We start from the raw sequence: 21,612 nt of genomic DNA, 5'->3' as shown, positions 1-21,612 counted from the left end.
GAAAATGTATGGCATGCCTTGCTGACACACCTTTTCCTCAGTTCGATTTCGGTGTCTGTGTGTGTAGCGTTCATGAAAAGTTCCGCGAGGTTACAGTGCTGTGCGAACAAGTGCTCCTTGTATGCCTTCAGTTTTCTATTAAGAAATACGTCACGTTTGGACAAGTAAGCTTTACATGCCTTTCACATTTAGACACTTGCTATGAAGCGTGTATAATCGGCCATATTGGTAAGTAATGTAAGATAACGCCGTGGGAGACAGGGACAAGCAACATCATACACATGTGAAAAGTGTGGGTCTTTCTTCGTTTGTCCCTGTCTGTCGCACTATTCCTATTTTGAAATAATCCCTTTTAAACAGTCGCCGCCTTCACAATGAATGCACGTCGTGCAAAACATTCCAAGTAAAAGAGGCACTATAATACCTTTTAGAGCGTAGGATGAAAATGTTCGCTACCACCATATTATGGTGCCATGCCCATGTTACCCAGTAAGTCACTGCACCCAACAAGTCCGTTACAACATCTACTACTACACTATACTAAATATTTAGGGCGCAAAAGCACACACAGCACACAAGAGAGAACAGAGCGCCTGCCCACATTTCTACTACGCTACTTAGTACTAGATCCTTTGCTCTCTTATACATGTTTCAGCGGCGGGCTATTTGGTGAACATCAATGACATAAAAGCTAAGGTGAGAGCCAATTTATGCTAGCCATTTCAGAAGCGTTCACACTGATACTCCACTCCCATGCAAAAAGTGCATTGTGTTTGCACATCCCTACAATATTCTTACGAAATTGGATGTTGAGGTTAATATGTTTTGCGCTACCTGTCACGAATCCTCTTTCGCTCTCAGGCATCCTTTTTTGGGCGCAAACATAACATTGAGCCAGATAAATAACACAGCAAACTAAATTGTGTGACACGTTCATATCAGTGTCACCGCAGCATAGAAGAAAAATTGAATTGTGCAGCAATGTGGAGTTTGCACGTTTAAAATGTTGCATTGCACTTTCCGGCTTTTTCATTTTTGTAATGATTGCATCTTCTATTTCAGGGCATTACATTCAATCTAACATGTGCCGAGCTAAAAAAGAGATTTCGCGTAGACTCTTCATCACAGCATCGCTATGAAGGTTACTGCATTTTTTTAACATGCAACTAGCCAGTCCACATTGACTGTGCACGTATAGTACAAATTTTTCTTTTAGTGGTGAATTTTGGGTCCAGATCTCCCGATGATTTAACTAAGCGTGGATTGCTTACCATAAAGTTGATTATAATTTCCTGTTGTCCATGGTTTATGTGATGGCCAATGTCCCGTGGTGCCATGGCGTTGTGATGGACAAACACGGTCGTCTGGAAGCTTGACTGCAGAGGAGTAGGAAATATTCAGGAAAACGTACAGACCACCGCTGGACTCTTTTATTCAGCATCATGAATAAATGCTTCGCAGTACACTCTTCTAGAGCTTGTGTGCCTGCATAAAGATTATTATTTGCAGTGAACATCACAGCCGTCTGTTCAACGCCGCGACTTACCGCTGCATGTCATATTTCGTCGACGCAGCAGACGATGCAATTGTCAGTGTGGTACTAGAGGCAACTCGAGTTGCAAGTCCTCTCGAAGCATCGCAGTCGTGATGACCAGGCATACATCTGGTGCACGATCATTGACAACGATTTTAGCACTACTATCGGAGAACGCTCCGAGACAGCAACCATCAACATGACATAATGCCGTCGCCCGCTTACAGGGATTACCCATGCTCAGTAACCGACGATCCTGCGTCAGCTATTCATTGCAAGTGTAGACGGTGTCACTTTGCGCTTCAGTTCCCACACTAGTGTCAGAGAATGCAGCAAGACAGCAACTATCAACATGACATACTGTTCCCGTCAGTTTACGGGGATGCTCGGTAGCCGACAATTTGTGGTCAGCTGTATCATTAATTTAAAACAGCTGCCATTTTGCGTTTCGGTTTCCTACCGTGGCCCCCTGGTGGCACACTAACAATTGCAGTCGTTAGAATGCCAGAAAAAAGTGAAATGCCCCTATACTGTATACAAAAATGATGCAGATAAAAATTTCAGAAACATTTTATTGATACAATTCACCCGGCCAAGCTCACTTCACATCTTCACTCGACAAACCATAACTGAAACTAATAGCAAATGGCTAAACCATAGAGTTACTATACTGACTCTAGAGGACAAGCTACCCATAGGGCCCATGCATTGAAATCGGGAACCGCAAGAGCGCCGCCATGTTGCTACGCGCCGAGGTTGCCAGCTCCTGAGACGCTTGCTAGACTTGGTGACAGTAGTCAGTTTTAATCCGGCAACCGTAGCAGCGTACCAGCATGGCGCCTCGCTAGTAGTGTCGTGATGTGTGCGTGCAGCCGTGTGTTTGGGCTTTATAAGTTGGTTCTTTATTCTATGTAGCGGGACGGTGTGGGTGTGGTCCATGTTGGCCGTACAGGTGGCAGTTATGCAACCGAGGGATGATCCTGTTGAAGTTTCCGGCGGTATGCGGTTTTCAGCGGTCATGCCTGTTGCAGGAGTGTCACGTACTCGACGAGGTTACGAGCTCGAAGCTGTGGTCATATTCTTCTTTGGCGTTCCGTAATTCTCTTCGCACGGGCGCGGTATGTTGCAAAAGCCGCTTTCGCGATCTATCGTAGCGACGATAGATCGGGTTTCTTTATTATTATAAGTACTGATCCAGCTGTAGGGCACATGTAGCCGACAAACGGAAGTCTCAGGAGAGCACCTGAGATTATAATAAAGCAGGCGGCACAGGAACTCCAGGGCACCCAAGGGACAGTGGAGGGATCAAAGCTCGAAGCAGAACGGTACGTAGGTTGGGGCCGCCGAGGCAGGTGTGTGCCAGGGAGTGTTCGCACGGACAGCTCCCCTGGCACGCGCAGCAGTGCCTCGCAAGGTCGAGATACTTTAAAGGCACCTGCGCCCATGATCTTTCTTTTGCCTCGGTGCAGTTAGCACGAATAATGAGAATAATATGGAGGGCATCCGGTGCAGTCGCGAATGCGTCAAGGCAAATGTAGCTCGCGTCGCCTGGCGCGTGTAGTAATATCAGAGTTGGTTGTATGAACTTCATCATATTAATGCGCTTTGTTACGGTACCTTAACGGAATGGGTCTAGAGGATGGTGTTGGTACATTTTTTTCGTACCCCCCTAATCCTGTTATACCCCCACTACAAACACACACACATACCCCCCCCCCCTTTTTTTTATGTATACATACAATTCCTTGCCATGATGGATCATAGCCTCCTTTATTTTTGAAAAATAGAGGAGGCTATGGACGGATTGACCAGTTCAAGTTGTCAACTTGTCAGTAACTGTCATAGGAATGACTGCAATAAACACAATTCCACGATCGGATTGTTTACTTTCATTTTTTGTTGTAACACTGAGGACTACATAGAACTTTATTTTGTATCTGTGAGAGAAGTATGTGGATATCACGAGCTTAAGCCAATGTGCGATACACAGACAAAACAACTGCTACAACATGAACTGAATTGAGGGCCACACAACACATATGTAATTAAAGGTGCAAATATAGGGGGAAGCTTCAAAATACGCTCTGTAGCACTGCAAAGTACAACATATATTGTATGTGTACAATAAATGTTCAAAAAAACAATGCATCAATGTCCCATTTGCCTTCAAGTTTATTATCAAGTTCAAGTTTACTGAAGTTTATTATGAGCATATGTACAACAGGAATCTACTAACACACCCGCAGTTAAGGTGGCTGTTCGAGGTGTGCTGGCTGCCTCAGTGTAAGAAAAAGAAATTGGGCGAATGTCGACACCAGTGCCACTGCTTCTTGCCTCTGACCTGCACGTGCCTCCGCGGCATCTTTGTGCACAAGTGTGCTGGCGTGGCGAACGTAGGAGTCATCCGAGAGAAAGAGTATTGTTTACATGGAGAAGTGGCTGCTCACATTGCCTGTCGCTTTCCCTCAAATGTTTCCTTGGCGACTAGGGTGACACACCCGCAGTCAAGGTGGTTGTTCGAGGTGTGCTGACTGCCTAAACGAAAGAAAAAGTAAGAAATTAGATGAATGTCGATACCAGTGCTATTGCTTCTTGCCTCTTACCTGCATTTGCCTCCACGGCCTCTTGGCTTGCGGAGTCTGTATGAGGGAGCTGCTGTGGCTAGGCGAAGGCATTGTCGAAGGAAAAAGAAAAGGCCATTCAAATGGGGAATTATAGAAATAAATGCAGTTCTTATGTCTCTTTCTTGCACTGTTCTTGCCTAAAAGTTTTCAAAGACAGTGTCCAGAATACACCAGCACTTTGACTGTTTTTGCTGTTTACCTGCAAGTGTTGCTGTGAGATCCTTAGAATGGCTGCGTGCAGCATTGTAACACTTAGTGGAGGCATTTGAAGTGGTAGCCAAAAATATAAAGAATCATCCTTGTCTGCATGAATGCTTTAAATTTCTAGATGCAGTGGTAACTATTACTATTGGTGCAAGGCCCCCCACATCTATGCGGCAAGTGCCATAGCTCGAAACTGAATTTTTCCTTTAGTGTTTCACAAGGTGTCTGATATGTCCACACTAGACGTGATCCGTTTCTTATTATTTATCCCAGTGTGGAGAGAGCATCATTAAATAGTTTTTTTTTAATTTTTGCATGGCTTGCTTTTTGGTTTGTTTCTGAATTTATCAAACAGCAGTCTCATGATGCTAAAGTGACTCGTGATATGACAGTCATCAGCTTTAGTTTTTCAGAAAAACAACGCATTTCCTGACCCATTGTGTGCTATCCCATTACTCGCATAATTTCTCAGAGTATTCTACCTATACTGACTTGCTTGATTTCCACTAAAGAATCTTGCATCTTCAAATACCATTCTTTCCTTAAAATCATTCGACACTTCTCATAATTTCTGTACCTTGGGCTTCTGATACTCTGCATTCACCATTTTTGCTTGTTTCTGACTAGAAATATCTTCTTTAATTTCGAGCTTAAATTTTACCTTTGGAACACACGGAAGGGCTTGCCATTGCATATCTGCATAAAAGGGAAACATGTTTCTTGCGAAATCAAATTGAAGATTGATGAATGCAGCTTGCAGTGTGATATGACTGAATGATCCATAAAAGTAACTCATCTCACTTGGTAAATTAAAGCACTTATTAGTACAAGATGTACAAGATACGTTACACTAACGTGGTGGGTTCTCTTGCTTATACAGCAAAAGAATCGGTGCGCGAGAAAAAAATTATTTTTGCATACCCCTTGTACACACTGATTTAAGGAAAATGAGCTGGAGCTGTCCACATAATCTACTTATTTTACCTGCGAGTATGGTCAACAAAAATGTGTCCCAGCTGCTTAGTGGTATTTGAGATTAGGTCAGTATTGCATATGTGCCTGTTGTCTAAAATAACTGAATTTTGAAAATGCTCGCAGGGATCTGATGTGCATATCTGCAGTTTATGGATACATGTAAAAGACTCAGCATCAAGTGCAAGTGAACGGACCTACAGGCCCGAAGTCGATCATGCAAATAGATTCGCTGCACAAATTTGTGACCAAAAAGGATATTCCACATGAAATGGCATGCAAGGAAGTGTTGAAAATATTGCACAGTTAATAAAACGCCTACGCTATTAATATGTGGGTTGATACACTCGTTATGCAAAACGGAGGTGAGGCGTGCAGACAGGACACAAGAATAGAGTATTTACAAGGAAACATGCAACACGAGCGCCACCCACTTCTCTACTCTTGTGTCCTGTCTGCACGCCTCACCTCTGTTTTGCATAATGAATCCTTACCAACTAGCTCAGCTTTCTGTCGTTCTAAGTCTCTATGCACTCGATTTCGTCCGCATTAGGCACTCGTCTCTTGATTACTTCGTGGCACAGAAATACTCGGCATCAGGCTGTTTTTCTGCTGTGGCCTTTGTAGAAGCATGATTGTTCAAAGTGCAACAATTAAACAGATTCTTTGAGTTGCTTGTGGCTTCGCCAGTACAATTCCGGTGCGCTGGTCCGCCTGTCCAGCAATTTCCTACTGAAGGGAAACCTTCAAATAAAAACGCCGCTCCGCATGTAGAAAAATGCTCTACTTTGACGCTTCTCAAACGATTGTCATGCCCCACAAGAGCTGCCTACTCGCGTGATATTCTCAACAAGGAGATACATTCGTTTACTTACATGTGAAGGTATATGCCTGGGCACTTCCGGGCTTCGGTGGCACAGAAGGCACGAGTGTGCCATAGCGTCCGATGTCGACGCGCGATCGCATGTCAAACCTAAACTGTACGAAACTACTACGCATCCAAAAAACAGATTCGAAACCGAAATTCGCGTCATCCTTTATTAAATGAATGCGTAGTTCGTGATTTACATAAGTCACGGACTTAGTGATCGCTTTGTGTAAACTTAATATTAACCCACCACCTTCATAAAACCTCAGGTATGCGTTTTTAGATGACAAAGCATACGGTGACCTGTACTTGTTTTCAGTTCTTTCAATAGTAATCGCGCTGGCCACATTGACCAGTAGCAACAGGGCGGCGCCCTAGAGGTTCCCACTTTTCCGGCCCAGCTTTTCCTCTAGAGTTGTTCTACTAACTCTATGGGCTAAACGGCATTTCATTCGATTTACATTGTCACGGGTCACTTCCAAGGCGCACAGGGCGCAATGTATTTAGTGTACGAGGTCTTCCTGTTCATTTTTGTGCAAGTACGCATTCCCTTCTGATGACCTCAGCACTCGCCGAAGTTCAGAACAGAACGCGCATCTGATGACGTCAGGCTGAAATGAACAGTCCACTAGGTGGACTCTTGCAGAATAGCCTCCCTGATGTCTGAAACGGAGTATAGTGTCTGTGGCGTTGCGCTACTGAGTCCGAGGCCTGGGGTACGGCTTTGGGGGCGCGTCGACCGCATCGGGCGTATTCTGATAGAAGCAGTGTGCGAAAACCGCTCACGTACCGAAAAAAAAAGTTTAAAATCAAAGCCTTTTTTTTAAACAAAGAGGGTTGTACTCGCAGCTTTCCCCCAATATCAATTGAATAAAAGTCAAAGTCTAAAGCCAACGACCACGTAACGAACCCAAGAAATGCTGAGCGAACCGATGCTATGCATACGTGATTTGAGTGCTTGTTTAGGATTATATTTTTTGAATGATGAAGTTGAATGAAGATACATTTAGTTAAGTTGAATAGCGTTTATTTTACATAATATAGCCGTTGATTACGGGCACACGCTCACACTTTCACGGACGACTCTACACTTGGGCTGTATTGCCTTGTGATCGCTGTCGTAGACGGTCAAAAGCTCTGCCATCGTAACGTGACCCAGCCTCCTTGCAAGCGCAAGATGCATACGGGAACGCTGTTGCGTAGTGGGTCTCTCTAGCACCTTTATTTTTAACAGTAGCAATCTAGCATGAAACTCTCGATCCATTTGCCGCCTTCTGTCGCACGAATGTCCTTACATGCTTTGAAGTCATTTTGAGAGTCCGTAAACACTCTGTAGTGGAGCTTAGTATTTCTTGAAAATTTGTTGGTAGTATGTTAAGCATGCTTGGTCAAATCTAGGATAGTATACAGTTCTGCCATAGAGCGGTGAACGCTCGTTCGGTTGCTTTCGTATTTGTCCAAGACGTCGTGAAAATTGGCTCCTCCTCTGGTGCTCTGATAGAAGCATCCACATAGGCTATATCATCATCATCATCATCATCATCATCCTGCTTAAGGCCACTGCAGGGCAAAGGCCTCTTCCAAACTTCTCCAACTACCCCGGTCGTGTACAAATTGTGGCCATGTCGTCCCTGCAAACTTCTGAATCTCATCCGCCCACATAACATTCTCCCGCCCCTGCTACGCTTGCCTTCCCTTGGAATCCAGTCCGTAACCCTCAATGACCATCGGTTATCTTCCCTCCTCATTACATGTCCTGCCCATGTCAATTTCTTTTTCTTGATTTCAACTAAGATATCATTACCTCGCGTTTGTTTCCTCACACAATCTGCTCTTTTCTTATCCCTTAACGTTACACCCATCATTCTTCTTTCCATAGCTCGTTGCGTCGTCTTCAATTTAAGTAGAACCATTCTCGTAAGCCTCCAGCTTTCTGCCCCGTACGTGAGTACTGGTAAGACACAGCTGTTATAAACTTTTCTCTTGAGGGATAATGGCAACCTGCTGTTCATGATCTCAGAATGCCTGCCAAACGCACCCAGCCTATTCTTATTCTTCTGATTATTTCAGTCTCATGATCCGGATCCACGGTCACTACCTGCCCTAAGTAGGAGTATTCTCTTACCACTTCCAGTTCCTCGCTACTTATCGTAAAGTGCTGTTCTCTTCCGAGACTTTTAAACATTACTTTAGTATTCTGCAGATTAACTTTTAGACCTACCCTTCCGCTTTGCCTCCCCAGGTCAGTGCACATGCATTGTAATTCGTCCCTTGAGTTACTAAGCAAGGCAATATCATCAGCGATTCTCAAGTTACTGAGGTATGCTCCATTAACTCGTATCCCGAATTCTTCCCAATCCAGGTCTCTGAATACCTCCTGTAAACACGCTGTGAATAGCATTGGAGAGACCGTATCTCACTACCTGACGCCTTTCTTTTATGGGATTTTGTTGCTTTCTTTATGGAGGACTACGGTGGCTGTGGAGCCGCTATAGATATCTTTCAGTATTTTTGCATACGGCTCATCTACACCCTGATTCTGTAATGCCTCCATGACTGCTGAGGTTTCGACTGAATCAAACGCTTTCTCGTAATCAATGAAAGCTATATATAAGGGTTGGTTATATTCCGCACCTTTACGAAATCCTGCCTGGTTCTTTGGTTGACAGAAGTCTAAGGTGTTCCCGATTCTATTTGTGATTACCTTAGTGAGTACTTTGTAGGTAATGGAGAGTAAGCTGATCGGTCTGTAATTTTTAACAATTTGGCGCCCCCTTTCTTATGGATTAGGATTAACTTAGCGTTCTTCCAAGATTCCGGTATGTTCTAGGTCATGAGTCATTGCGTATGCATGGTGACCAGTTTTTCTAGAGCAATCTGACAAGCGTCTTTGCAAAAAACTGCCTGCGTGCTGCTCTTGATAAGTCCTGCAAGCATGAAATGCAACATAGCGTGTTCCTACAGTTGCAAAGACTGCACAGCGCAGGATTTCAGCATGATATGGTCACCTCGGTGCTAGAAACCCTTGCCAAGGAAGCGCGGGGCCCATCAGAGCTCCGCCCAAGCGTAGAGCCACAACGTCGTAGACCTGTTGCCATCCCGTACTACCACCAAATCTCCCACCGCCTCAAAAAGGTGGCTGAAAAATGTGAAGTACCGGTGGTTTTCACGGCGCCCAAAAAACTGGCGGGCATGTGCAAGATGGTGCAGGGTAAGAACAAAAGAAATGAATTTGATATCAAGCACGTCGACAGGTTCGTCCCATGCAGAGTAGGGGTAGTGTACCAGATACCTCTCTCCTGTGCCAATAGCTACATAGGGCAGACAGGACGGTGCCTAAACGTCAGACTACAGGAGCACCGCGCAGGAGTAGAAGGATTGGCGGGGGGTGGAAAACTGGCTGACCATTGTCGCCACTGTAGTAATTGCACACCCAGGTTCCGCGACACTAAAGTCTTGAAGATGTTTGCGTCACAACTGAGCCGTGAAATATACGAAGCTTACTGTATAAAAATGCAATCTGGCAGCTGCGTAAGCAGTTCTTCAGTATCATTGAGTGATAAAGAGTACAAATATTTACAAGCAAATTTACGGCACTCACGCCCGCATGCCAACGTCGAGTGATGGCTGTCTGATGATTGGCAAGGGTGATTACGATACCTGTAAAAATGTGACATTTCCCGTAGTAAATCCTAGTTGAAGCTCCGCGCCTGTCTTGTGTGTTCCTTCCTTGTCCCTTGTTTTTCAGTGCGGTTACATGATGCCTTCCATTAACGACCGCCAACTAGCCCGCTTATCCCTGTTAAATATGCTACTTTCTAGTTCAATGGGCCCTGTTCTCCCTGCCTTTCTATGTGTGAATTCGAGTGCTACCCTTGTTAGTTTAGCGGCCATCATCGGTTGTCATGCGCGTGTGTGTGCCTTCGCCCTGAACCATCGGCTCGTCCTTCCGGAAATTGTTCTCCTCTTCTACCCGTGCACTCCCTCAAAAAGGCATTCTACCAGGATGATGAAGATACTCAGGTCTGAACTATGGAGGCAAGTGCGACATATTCAAGGATGCCTGCGGGTGCTCGCAGCGTCTCAAGTGGAGGGAATCCAGAACATTGAAGCCTTGTACAGAAGGTACTCTCGCGAATGTAACCATTTTACCGAACTGCTGTGGTCCCTGTGCCTTCCAGCACTCCTCGATTGGGCAAAGTTTCGAAAAAAGGTAGATGTGTCTCCAGGAAAGGTTACCTATATTAGACACTGCGATGTGCCAAAAAGTGTTGATTCGGTCTTATCTAAAGGACCTAAGTTCTGTATTCAACCCCAAGAGTCCCCGGTCGAGCTCATACCTATTGTCAAGAACATTGCAAGACGCGCGCCTGAGGATGAAAAAGGCCTATGTATTTCAGAAGGGGTAAACTCACTAGCAGTGAAGCGGTCCAAGCAGGACCAGCAGCGAGATGTTAAGCGAACTGTCGAGTACCTCAAGCAGAATGATCTGGCTTTAATGATTTCTGATAAAGAAGGTAGCTTTACGGTTTTACCGAATTCTTTATTTCGTCAGAAAGCGAGGGAAGCTGTCGCAAAAAATTTTTCTATTAAGACGTGCACTGCCGCTAAGCTAAAAAAGCTAGCGTTGGGTCTCTGTGATAGGTGTAACCTGAAAAATCTTGGTTTGGGTATCAAGGGTGCGAAGAGCGGAGCACTTAGTATTTTCTTCTCCGCGAAAACGCATAAAGAAGGCATTCCTTTCCGAGTCATCGTATCGGAACGTGACACGTGGCAGGGGACGGTCTCTAAGTTTCTGCAGAAACACTTGCGCTTACTCAGATTTGAGGACCCGTTCATGATAAAGAATTCTGAGGAGCTTATCTCATTTCTTCATGATCATGAAGGCTCGAGGGAACCGCTGTTTTTGTTTTCCATTGATGTCACTGACCTATTTTATTCCATTCCACAAGATATTTTGCTATGCGCCATTAGAGAATCCATTGATGACTACGGCCCTGTGGCCTTTCAGAACTCATGTGGTGTAAGTGTGGACCACTTTTTAGAAATTCTGCATTTTTATTTGGCATCGACGATCGTTAATTTCGAAGGAAAGAACTACGTCCAAAAGCGTGGAGTGTGCATTGGTTCATGTATTGCCCCTTTATTAAGTGACATATTTTTATCATATTGTGACAAGCGAATTGCTGAACGCATTGACACAGCCTACTCGGCTAAGATTTTTAGATATGTTGACGATTATGCCATTTTTTTAAAGGGGTTGGGGAGGGAGGCGGTTCAGCTGCAGCAGAGCGTGTTCTTGCAATTTTCCGAGAAAGCGCGTTTGGGTTGAATTTCACCTTTGAGTTGCCTACACATCGATGCCTGCAGTTCCTGGACATTTCCATTATTATTGCTGGAACCCATGCGTGCTGGAGGTATCAGCCTCGATCAAAAAAAGGTATTTTAAACTACCAGTCAGCTCATTCGAAGCTTGTAAAAAGGGGAATTGCAAAAAACTGCCTGCGTGCTGCTTTTGATAAGTCCTGCCAGCATGAAATGCAACATAGCGTGTTCCTACAGTTGCAAAGACTGCACAGCGCAGGATTTCAGCATGATATGGTCACCTCGGTGCTAGAAACCCTTGCCAAGGAAGCACGGGGCCCATCAGAGCTCCGCCCAAGCGTAGAGCCACAACGTCGTAGACCTGTTGCCATTCCGTACTACCACCAAATCTCCCACCGCCTCAAAAAGGTGGCTGAAAAATGTGAAGTACCGGTGGTTTTCACGGCGCCCAAAAAACTGGCGGGCATGTGCAAGATGTTGCAGGGTAAGAACAAAAGAAATGAATGCGATATCAAGCACGTCGACAGGTTCGTCCCACGCAGAGTAGGGGTAGTGTACCAGATACCTCTCGCCTGTGGCTATAGCTACATAGGGTAGACAGGACGGTGCCTAAACGTCAGACTGCAGGAGCACCGCGCAGGAGTAGAAGGATTGGCGGGGGGTGGAAAACTGGCTGACCATTGTCGCCACTGTAGTAATTGCACGCCCAGGTTCCGCGACACTAAAGTCTTGAAGATGTTTGCGTCACAACTGAGCCGTGAAATATACGAAGCTTACTGTATAAAAATGCAATCTGGCAGCTGCGTAAGCAGTTCTTCAGTATCATTGAGTGATAAAGAGTACAAATATTTACAAACAAATTTGCGGCACTCACGCCCGCATGCCAACGTCGAGTGATGGCTGTCTGATGATTGGCAAGGGTGATTACGATACCTGTATAAATGTGAGATTTCCCGTAGTAAATCTCAGTTGAAGTTCCGCGCCTGTCTTGTGTGTTCCTTCCTTGTCCCTTGTTTTTCAGTGCGGTTACATGATGCATTCCATTATTTCTAGTGCCTATGCCATATTCCCCCACTGCCTTGTCTCCAGCCTGCTTCTTGCTTACCTTGGAATTGAAGTCGCCCATCAGTACACTGTATCTTTTTTTTATTTTACGCATCGCCGATTCGACGTATTCATAGAAGCTTTCGACTTCCTGGTCATCATGACTAGATGTAGGGGCGTACACCTGTACGACCTTCAATTTGTACCTTTTATTAAGTTTCACAACAACACCTGCCACCCTCTCGTTAATGCTATAGAATTCCTGTATGTTAACAGCTATATTCATATTAATCACAAATCCGACTCCTAGTTCTCGTCTCTCCGTTAAGCCCCGGTAGCACAGGACGTGCCCGTTTTTTTGTATTGTATGTGCGTCATCTGTCCTCCTAACTTCACTGAGCCATATTATATCCCATTTACTGCCCTCTAATTCCTCCAATAGCACTGCTAGACTCGCCTCACTAGATAACTTTCTAGCGTTAAACGTTGCCAGGTTCAGATTCCAATGGCGGCCTGTCCGGATCCAGGGATTCTTAGCACCCTCTGCTGCGTCACAGGTCTGACAGCCGCCGTGGTCAGTTGCTTCGCAGCTGCTGGACGCTGAGGGCCAGGGTTTGATTGTTGTATTCATATAGGAGGTCGTAGCGAAGTACTGCACCAGGGTGGCCCATCCTGCTCTGATGAGGGAGTGCGTTACCGCTTCTGGTCATCGGGATCAGGGCGCACTCCAGGCCTGTTTGTGCAATGTTATCATCACGCAGATTTTTTTTATCCGGTGGAAGATTGCGTGGCACCAGGATCCTCTTGCACGCGAGGCAGATGCTCTACCTCTACGCCACCGCTGCACCTCTATATGGCACGTCCCAGAGTGGTCGTTGCCCTCACGTTGTTGGTGCGTATATTTCTTAAGGCGTTTTGCGTGGGCCTGTATTCTTGTGAATTGATTTTGTCCCATGTTCCTCGGTAGTGCCTTGAGATCCGCAATTGGTACGTGCTCCCAAGGAGGAGATATCCGTGGAAGCGCCGGAAGGTTAGAGATATCATGCCAAATTTTAAACAATGTGACCCTTCCTGCGTTTGTGGACTTGAGGCGTGTCACATGAATATACTCTTGCGTTGAAATAAGATCAGCGATGTCACCCAAAACGCTGCAACTCTTGAGTGAAGGGAGTAGCGTGTACTTTGGCAATCCTGTCATTACTCTCCTTGCCTCGTCGGTAAGGTAGTTCTAGAGTATGTAACTATGTTCGAGTCATCGGGTGAAATGGGGCACCATGCAGGATGCGACAATTTAGGAAAGCCTTCACACAGTGTCTCATTTGTTTTTATTGTACGCCGGTCGTACGGTTCGTAATCCTGCGGAGCATTTCGGTGGCCTGCTAGGTGACCTTTACTCTTTGTACCACGTTGTGGACATACACTACGCGTCGGAAAACATTCCGAGTATGCGGTTGACCCGCTTCCTGAGAATGGGTGTCTGTCCGATCGAAATACAGACGCTGGCTTTCTCCTCATCCTTCGACTTTGACCTTTTCCCACCATGGATAACACTCTGTCTTCTCCGGTGCAAGCGTAAGTTCTATCTTCCTCGTGAAGCTCTCGGTGTGATTCAACCCCGTCCGGAGGGCCTCCTCTGTTTCTCCCAGAGAACCTCGCGTTGTCTGCAGCGTCACATCATCTGCGTAGGTAGCGTGCTCAACGATTGTGATTATCTCTAGTTTTGCAGGAAGTGCTGCTAAGACGTTGTTTCAGCTTAGTTTCAGTTTATAATTTGTTCATAACAATTTGTTACAATAAATGGCATACAGGCAAGGGTCCCAAAGCCGTCAAAAACTACACCGAAACACTTAATTGCATTAGAATTTATATAAAAATGAAGCAGAATACAGAGCACAGAAAGAAAATATGAAATAAGCAAAATATAACCAAGAAACTGAGTGATGACAAACATAAAACTCAAAAGGAAGAGGAAAGATGCGCAATGAATGGTAATTACACAACTACTAATTAGTGAAATAACATTATAGGAATTTAATCAGACAGCAAATAATTTATTTCGTATTTGAAAGAGTACGAGGCAGACGACAACTTAATGGAATATCCAAAGTTTAGGCGCGCAAAAAGAGGAAGCCATCATTAGGTAATCAGTATGACATAAAGGCAGCAGGAAATTTCCTTCTGCTGCAAACCGTGTGTTATTAGGCTTAAAAAGGAGATCAGAACTAACGAAGTTGTAAGAACCTTGTTGAGTTAGTAATTTGAAAAATAATATCGCTAAATGATAGTTAAACAGATCAGTAAATTGAAGAATGCGGTTTGTACGTAGTTGTGAAAAGGCGTTAGAGAAAAAATGGCTTGGCGTTATAATGCGGATAGCCTGATTTTGATATGATGATTTGATGATATTGTCACGTGGTGGTGACGTTAGGAACACAGTGGCAATACTGTGAAAGGCAAAACTAGATTTTATTGGGCGAACCTGTGCCCACAAAACAGGCTACACTTATAGCACAACAAAAGCGGCGAACACAGTCGGCGATCGTCGAAAATCTGATCAGCGGGTCCAGCGCGTCGGCTTTTATAGAGCAGTCGTCAAATGTTCCAGACTAATCGTTTGGACCCGCGTGCCTTCCACAAAGGTCTACACCATTCGCGTTACGCGATGAAATCAGATAACACAAGGTTCGGCGAGAACAGACAGCCGGGTAGAAACATCGATAACTTTCCAGAAACGTCGGATACATGCAGGCGCGTCCGTCGCTGTGCGATTACAGTTGTTAAGCGGCGAAACGTGGTCGCCCGATGACGATAAGTACACGTGTCAATACCCCCCTCTTAAATAGCATCGACCCGATGCTGCAAACAAACGAAGTTAAACAAAAGCACTCGTAGCAAAGACAAGAACAAAAATGACGAAGTTCGTCAGCGTCCGTAAAATGGTTTAGGGCGCACCACGTGGACCACTTCAGATCGTGCGCGGCGCCGCTGTGAATGCGAAATGCCGTCTGGCACGACCTCATAGTCCAGAGCGCCAATACGTCGGATGACCTTGTAGGGTCCGAAATAGCATCGGAGTAGTTTCTCATTGAGTCCTCGTCGGCGTATCGGGGTCCAGACCCAAACACGGTCGCCAGGCTGGTACTCGACGAAGCGTCGTCGGAGGTTGTGGTGTCGGCTGTCGGTCCTCTGCTGGCTCTTGATTCGCAGGCGGGCGAGCTGTCGGGCTTCTTCGGCGCGCTGGAGATAGCTAGCGACGTCAACATTCTCTTCGTCAGTTACGTACGGCAGCATGGCGTCAAGCGTCGTCGTCGGGTTCCTGCCGTAGACCAGCTTGAACGGCGTGATCTGTGTTGTTTCTTGCACCGCCGTGTTGTACGCAAAGGTTACGTACGGCAGGACCGCGTCCCACGTCTTGTGTTCGACGTCGACGTACATTGCTAGCATGTCGGCGAGGGTCTTGTTCAGGCGCTCCGTGAGACCATTCGTCTGCGGATGGTAGGCAGTTGTCCTCCTGTGGCTTGTCTGGCTGTACTGCAGAATGGCTTGGGTGAGCTCTGCTGTAAAAGCCGTTCCTCTGTCGGTGATGAGGACTTCTGGGGCACCATGTCGCAGCAGGATGTTTTCGACGAAAAATTTCGACACTTCGGCTGCGCTGCCTTAGGTAGAGCTTTAGTTTCAGCAAAGCGGCTGAGATAGTCCGTCGCCACGACGATCCACTTATTCCCGGATGCTGACATCGGAAACGGCCCCAACAAATCCATCCCAATCTGCTGGAATGGTCGGCGAGGAGGTTCGATCGGCTGTAGTAATCCTGCTGGCCTTGTCGGTGGTGTCTTGCGTCGTTGACAATCTCGGCATGTCTTGACGTAACGGGCGACGTCGGCGGTCAGACGCGGCCAGTAATACCTTTCCTGTATTCTCGACAGCGTCCGGGAGAATCCGAGGTGCCCAGCGGTTGGATCGTCGTGTAGGGCGTGCAGTATCTCTGGACGCAGCGCTGACGGTACAACAAGAAGGTAGCTGGCGCGGACTGGTGAGAAGTTCTTCTTCACGAGTATATTGTTTTGAAGCGTGAACGAAGTTAATCCACGCTTAAATGCCCTAGGGACAACGTCGGTGTGCCCTTCCAAATACTCGACTAGGGCTTTTAGCTCCGGGTCCCCTCGTTGTTGTTCGGCGAAGTCTTCCGCGCTTATTATGCCAAGGAAGGCGTCGTCGTCCTCGTCATCTTGCGGCGGTGGGTCAATGCGGGCGCGTGATAGGCAATCGGCATCTGAGTGTTTTCTTCCGGACTTCTATGTTACAGTGATGTCGTACTCTTGTAGTCTGAGGCTCCACCGCGCCAGCCGTCCTGAAGGGTCCTTTAAGTTAGCTAGCCAACACAACGCGTGATGGTCGCTGACCACTTTGAATGGCCTGCCATAGAGGTAAGGGCGAAATTTCGCCGTAGCCCAAACGATGGCGAGGCATTCCTTTTCGGTTGTAGAATAATTGCCTTCCGCTTTTGACAACGACCGGCTAGCGTAAGCTATCACGTGTTCATGTCCATCTTTTCTCTGGACTAGGACGGCACCGAGGCCTAGGCTACTGGCGTCAGTGTGTATTTCGGTATCGGCGTGCTCGTCGAAGTGCGCAAGTACGGGCGGCGACTGCATGCGTCGTTGGAGTTCTTGAAATGCGTCGACCTGCGGCGTTTCCCACTTGAACTCGACGTCACATTTAGTTAGCTTTGTCAGCGGCTCAGCGATGCGTGAAAAGTCCTTGACAAAGCGCCTATAGTAGGCACACACGCCAACGAATCTGCGCACTGCCTTCTTGTCGGTTGGCTGCGGGAACTTTGCGATGGCAGCTGTCTTTTGTGGGTCGGGGCGTACTCCTGATTTGCTGATCACGTGGCCTAGGAACAAAAACTCATCGTAAGCGAAACGGTACTTTTCCGGCTTCAGAGTGAGCCCTGATGACTTGATGGTTTCTAACACTGTCGCAAGCCGCATAAGGTGATCGTCGAAATTTCCGGCGAAGACAACGACGTCATCCAGGTAAACAAGGCACGTCTGCCACTTCAGTCCGGCTAACACCGTGTCCATGACGCGCTGAAACGTTGAAGGCGCCGAGCACAGTCCGAATGGCATGACCTTGAACTCGTAGAGGCCGTCTGGCGTGATGAAGGCAGTCTTTTCGCGATCTCTCTCGTCGACTTCTATTTGCCAGTAGCCAGACTTGAGGTCCATCGACGAGAAGTATTTAGCGTTGCAGAGCCGATCCAATGCGTCGTCTATCCGTGGAAGGGGGTACACATCCTCGGTGGGGGGGGGGGGGCGCGCCAAACGTCAGTCTTCCTCGCGTAGGTGCGCTGGGCGACGGGTGGGCGTGCTGGTGGCGGCGGCGGTGGACGACGGAATTGTGGCGTTACAGGGCCCTGTCGCGGTCGCGGAGGAGGACCTTGACGGCGTGCGACGGCGGCGTAGGTCATCGCTTCTGGCTGGGGATGCGGTAATTGAGGTTGCACCTCCGGAACTCCAAGCGACCGCTGAACCTCAACTTTGACGATGTCAGCGATCGAGGCCACTTGAGGCTGCGACGACGGGAAGATCTTCTGGAGCTCCTCTCGTACGACTGCCCTGATAGCCTCGCGCAGGTCGTCGGAGGCCAGCGATTGAACGCCGGCATAGTTTGTAGAGTTGGTGCGGCGGTCGAATTGCCGGTTTCGCATCTCGAGTGTCTTGTCGATGCTAGTGGCCTCGCGAAGAAACTCGTCGACGGTCTTCGGTGGGCTTTGTACCATACCGGCGAAAAGTTCCTCCTTTACACCACGCATCAGTAGCCGGACTTTCTTTTCCTCGGACATTTCCGGGTCGGCGTGGCGGAATAGGCGGCTCATTTCTTCCGTAAAGATGGCAACGTTCTCGTTTGGTAGCTGCACTCGGGCGTCCAGCATAGCTTCAGCCCTTTCCTTGCGCACGACGCTTGTAAAGGTGCGCAGGAAGCCGCTACGGAACAGGTCCCACGTTGTCAAGGTCGATTCCCTCTTCTCAAACCATGTTCTGGCGGCGTCTTCTAAGGCGAAGTAGACATGCCGCAGCTTGTCGTCGGAGTCCCAGTTGTTGAACGTCGCGATGCGTTCGTAGGTCTCCAGCCATGATTCCGGGTCTACAGTCACTGCTCCATGGAAGGTTGGTGGGTCCCGAGGTTTTTGTAGGATAACGGGGGACGTTGGGGCAGCCATTGGGATTGTTTTGACCACGATCGTCTTTGTCCACTCAGGTAGAAGTCCGTGCTCTGGGGGCAGTCCTTGAAGTCTGCGGCTAGCACGCTGGTCTTGGGCGATGTTGGTTTTGTCCTCGGGCTTCGGGCTTGGATCGCGGCTTGGCGGGGGCGTTCGGTACACGAACGCACTAGCAACTCCACCAGATGTCACGCGGTGGTGACGTTAAGAACACAGTGGCAATACTGTGAAAGGCAAAACTATATTTTATTGGGCGAACCTGTGCCCACAAAACAGGCTACACTTATAGCGCAACGAAAGCGGCGAACACAGTCGGCGATCGTCGAAAATCTGATCAGCGGGTCAAGCGCGTCGGCTTTTATAGAGCAGTCGTCGAATGTTCCAGACTATTTTTTTCGACCCGCGTGCCTTCCACAAAGTTCTACACCATTCGCGTTACGCGATGAAATCAGATAACGCAAGGTTCGGCGACAACAGACAGCCGGGTAGAAACATCGATAACTTTCCAGAAACGTCGGATACATGCAGGCGCGTCCGTCGCTGTGCGATTACAGTTGTTAAGCGGCGAAACGTGGTCGCCCGATAACGATAAGTACACGTGTCAATATGATGATTTGATGATATGACTTTGAATGAAAGCGCAGGGGACGTATTCTGAAACGTTCGCCGCCGCGAAAGTCACATTCAGTAAGCCGACCGCCTGCTTACTCGTGACGTCAGCGTGCACTACCAGCGCGCGCTCTCGAAAGCTTCACATCGCACGAGAGATCGCATCCGGCGAGTGTAGAACGACTCGGGTGTGTCGTAATCGAGTGCAGTGGCCGTGGCTCGGTTCTGGGCACTGGCCACGGTTGGCTCCGGTCGCTTTATGTAAAGGGAATGGGAGAAAAAAGTGAGAAATGTTATATTTCAATGAATAAATTGTGCTACAACTGACATAGTTGCGAAGCAACATTTGGGTGATATCATAAACCGACGATGTTTGTTTCTGCGTGTGTATGTCAGTCATCAAGCACCGCCAGTGGGGCGTCGTGTCAACATGGCGCCCTATATTGAAAATGGGTAGAGCTGAGCAAACACGAAAGGAACCGGCGTAGCGCGTGTGCGAGTTTTATTGTAGCCGTTTCATTTTGAGAATTGGTGTGGGCAATGTTTTCGCGCACTGCCAAGGTCATGCAAAGAATGGCGAAGCTTCAGCGGAGCCCTCGAAGAAGACGCGCAGGACCCCGCTGTATAGTCGTCTGCTGCCCTTCTGCTGCCGTGCGAAAAATTGGCAAGTGTGCGTTGCAAGCGTTGAGTTGTGAACAGACGGCCGTGTTCAAGAGCGTTGTTTTTCTACTAAATTGCAGGTTTCAAAAGAAGAAATAGCAGGAGGCTAATTATTTGTCGGAAATAAATGTGTACATTTACTTGGCGGTCTTGTTCGCAGACGGCCAGTTTGCCTGTGTTTGTACATGGACGAAGATCATCGGCAAGAAGAAATTGTGGTAAATTTTATGGAACGTAACCCCCGGCTTGCTAGTAGGTAGGGGGAATTCGGAGGGGAATTTTTGGCTGCTAAAAGGCAGGATTTATGGAAACAACTGGGGGCACTTCTCAATGCAGAACGGCCGCCAGTTAAGACAGAGCGAGAGTGGAGGCTGTGGTGGTGCAAGTTCGTGTACAAATGCAGGCGTGACGCGGGCAATCTTTCGGCCGAGCAGAGGTGAGTGAAAACTAGGCTTTAATGAATGCGGTTCGTATTCTTAGGAGCGCACTGTTTTCTTGCAGGGCAACTGGCGGCGGCCGACTCGTGGGCATAAGTGGCCGCGTCCTCCAACTTAATGGGGGCAGCAGCGCAACAGGGCTCGGAGAGCCCTTTTTCGTCTCGAGCAGCTCTGAGGTGAGGATACTATTTTGCAAGTATACTCTTGCGTTTTGCTTTTCGAAGGTGATGCCAGTGCCTAAGAAGGTCAGGGAAGTGCACTGTGGTTACACACAGCAGGAAATACAGAGCAGCCTGAGGTGTGCACATTATGCCATCGTGGTGGACAACACATGCCCTGCGTAGTGCCGTCTAGATCCTCTAAACTACTCGACCAATGAAGTGGTAGTGCAGGGTGAAGCAACTCGACCTTGTGTTGAAATTGAAATTGTGTTGTCTGTAGCTGTACACTTTCCAAGAGAGGGTGCAGGTGTGACACAGTGAAAGTAGTAGCATATCGCATGTGAAATGCAGTGTACAGGTGTTATAAAGTCTCCTTCTTTGTGTTGGCATATGACTAGGCCAGCGAAACACCATCTGCGGCGCTGGACACCAACACAGCCGAAGAGCCGGAGCCGGGCCCCAGTGGGGCAACAGGGAGGCGTCATTCGTCAAGACCCGCCCGGCCACGAAGGTCAAGGCCCAGTGAAGGTAAGCCACTATACATATCACTTGTGGACACGTACAATGAGTACAACAAGCATAGGTGTCGTATGCAATTTTTTTTTGCCAGGCCAAGCCGTAGGGTGCAGTTGCGCGAGAGGAGAGCTTATGGTGATGTCCGCACAATGCATTACACGAAATGTACGCACAGTGTCGTGCATGCTCCAGCAGTGCTTGATGCCGGCTGGCACGACTAACAGCTGCATTGTTTGGAGGAAAAGCCTGAAAGGGTAGTGATGTTGAGGAGGTTAAAATGATGCAAAAAGTTTTGCTTTAGCAATATGTCTCGTTCTTGTCCACTGTCCAAGTTGAGGTAGGCGCAAACCGAAGAGTGCACACAAAGTATAAATTGGAAATGTTTAATAGAATGGACATGACAGCCAAAGCCTCACACTGCCGCCGCTCACA

General features: G+C 47.5%; 2 long non-coding RNA genes across 2 annotated transcripts; one reads left to right on the top strand and one right to left on the bottom strand.

The window, feature by feature from the left end:
- The first annotated feature begins 2,420 nt into the window (after positions 1-2,420).
- LOC140219987 (uncharacterized) lies at positions 2,421-5,664 on the top strand. The gene is made up of 2 exons (XR_011896231.1): positions 2,421-2,652; positions 5,461-5,664. It is a non-coding gene; the product is annotated as an uncharacterized lncRNA (long non-coding RNA).
- On the bottom strand, positions 3,689-6,403 carry LOC140219988 (uncharacterized). Its single transcript, XR_011896232.1, has 2 exons — positions 6,210-6,403; positions 3,689-5,058 (listed from the first exon to the last, which is right to left on the bottom strand). It is a non-coding gene; the product is annotated as an uncharacterized lncRNA (long non-coding RNA).
- Positions 6,404-21,612: the final 15,209 nt, after the last annotated feature.

Source organism: Dermacentor andersoni, chromosome 8 (genome assembly GCF_023375885.2).
Source record: "Dermacentor andersoni chromosome 8, qqDerAnde1_hic_scaffold, whole genome shotgun sequence".
Lineage (NCBI taxonomy): Eukaryota > Metazoa > Arthropoda > Arachnida > Ixodida > Ixodidae > Dermacentor > Dermacentor andersoni.
The sequence above is the reverse complement of the archived record's forward strand: the minus strand, read 5'-3'. Positions and strand labels throughout refer to the sequence as shown.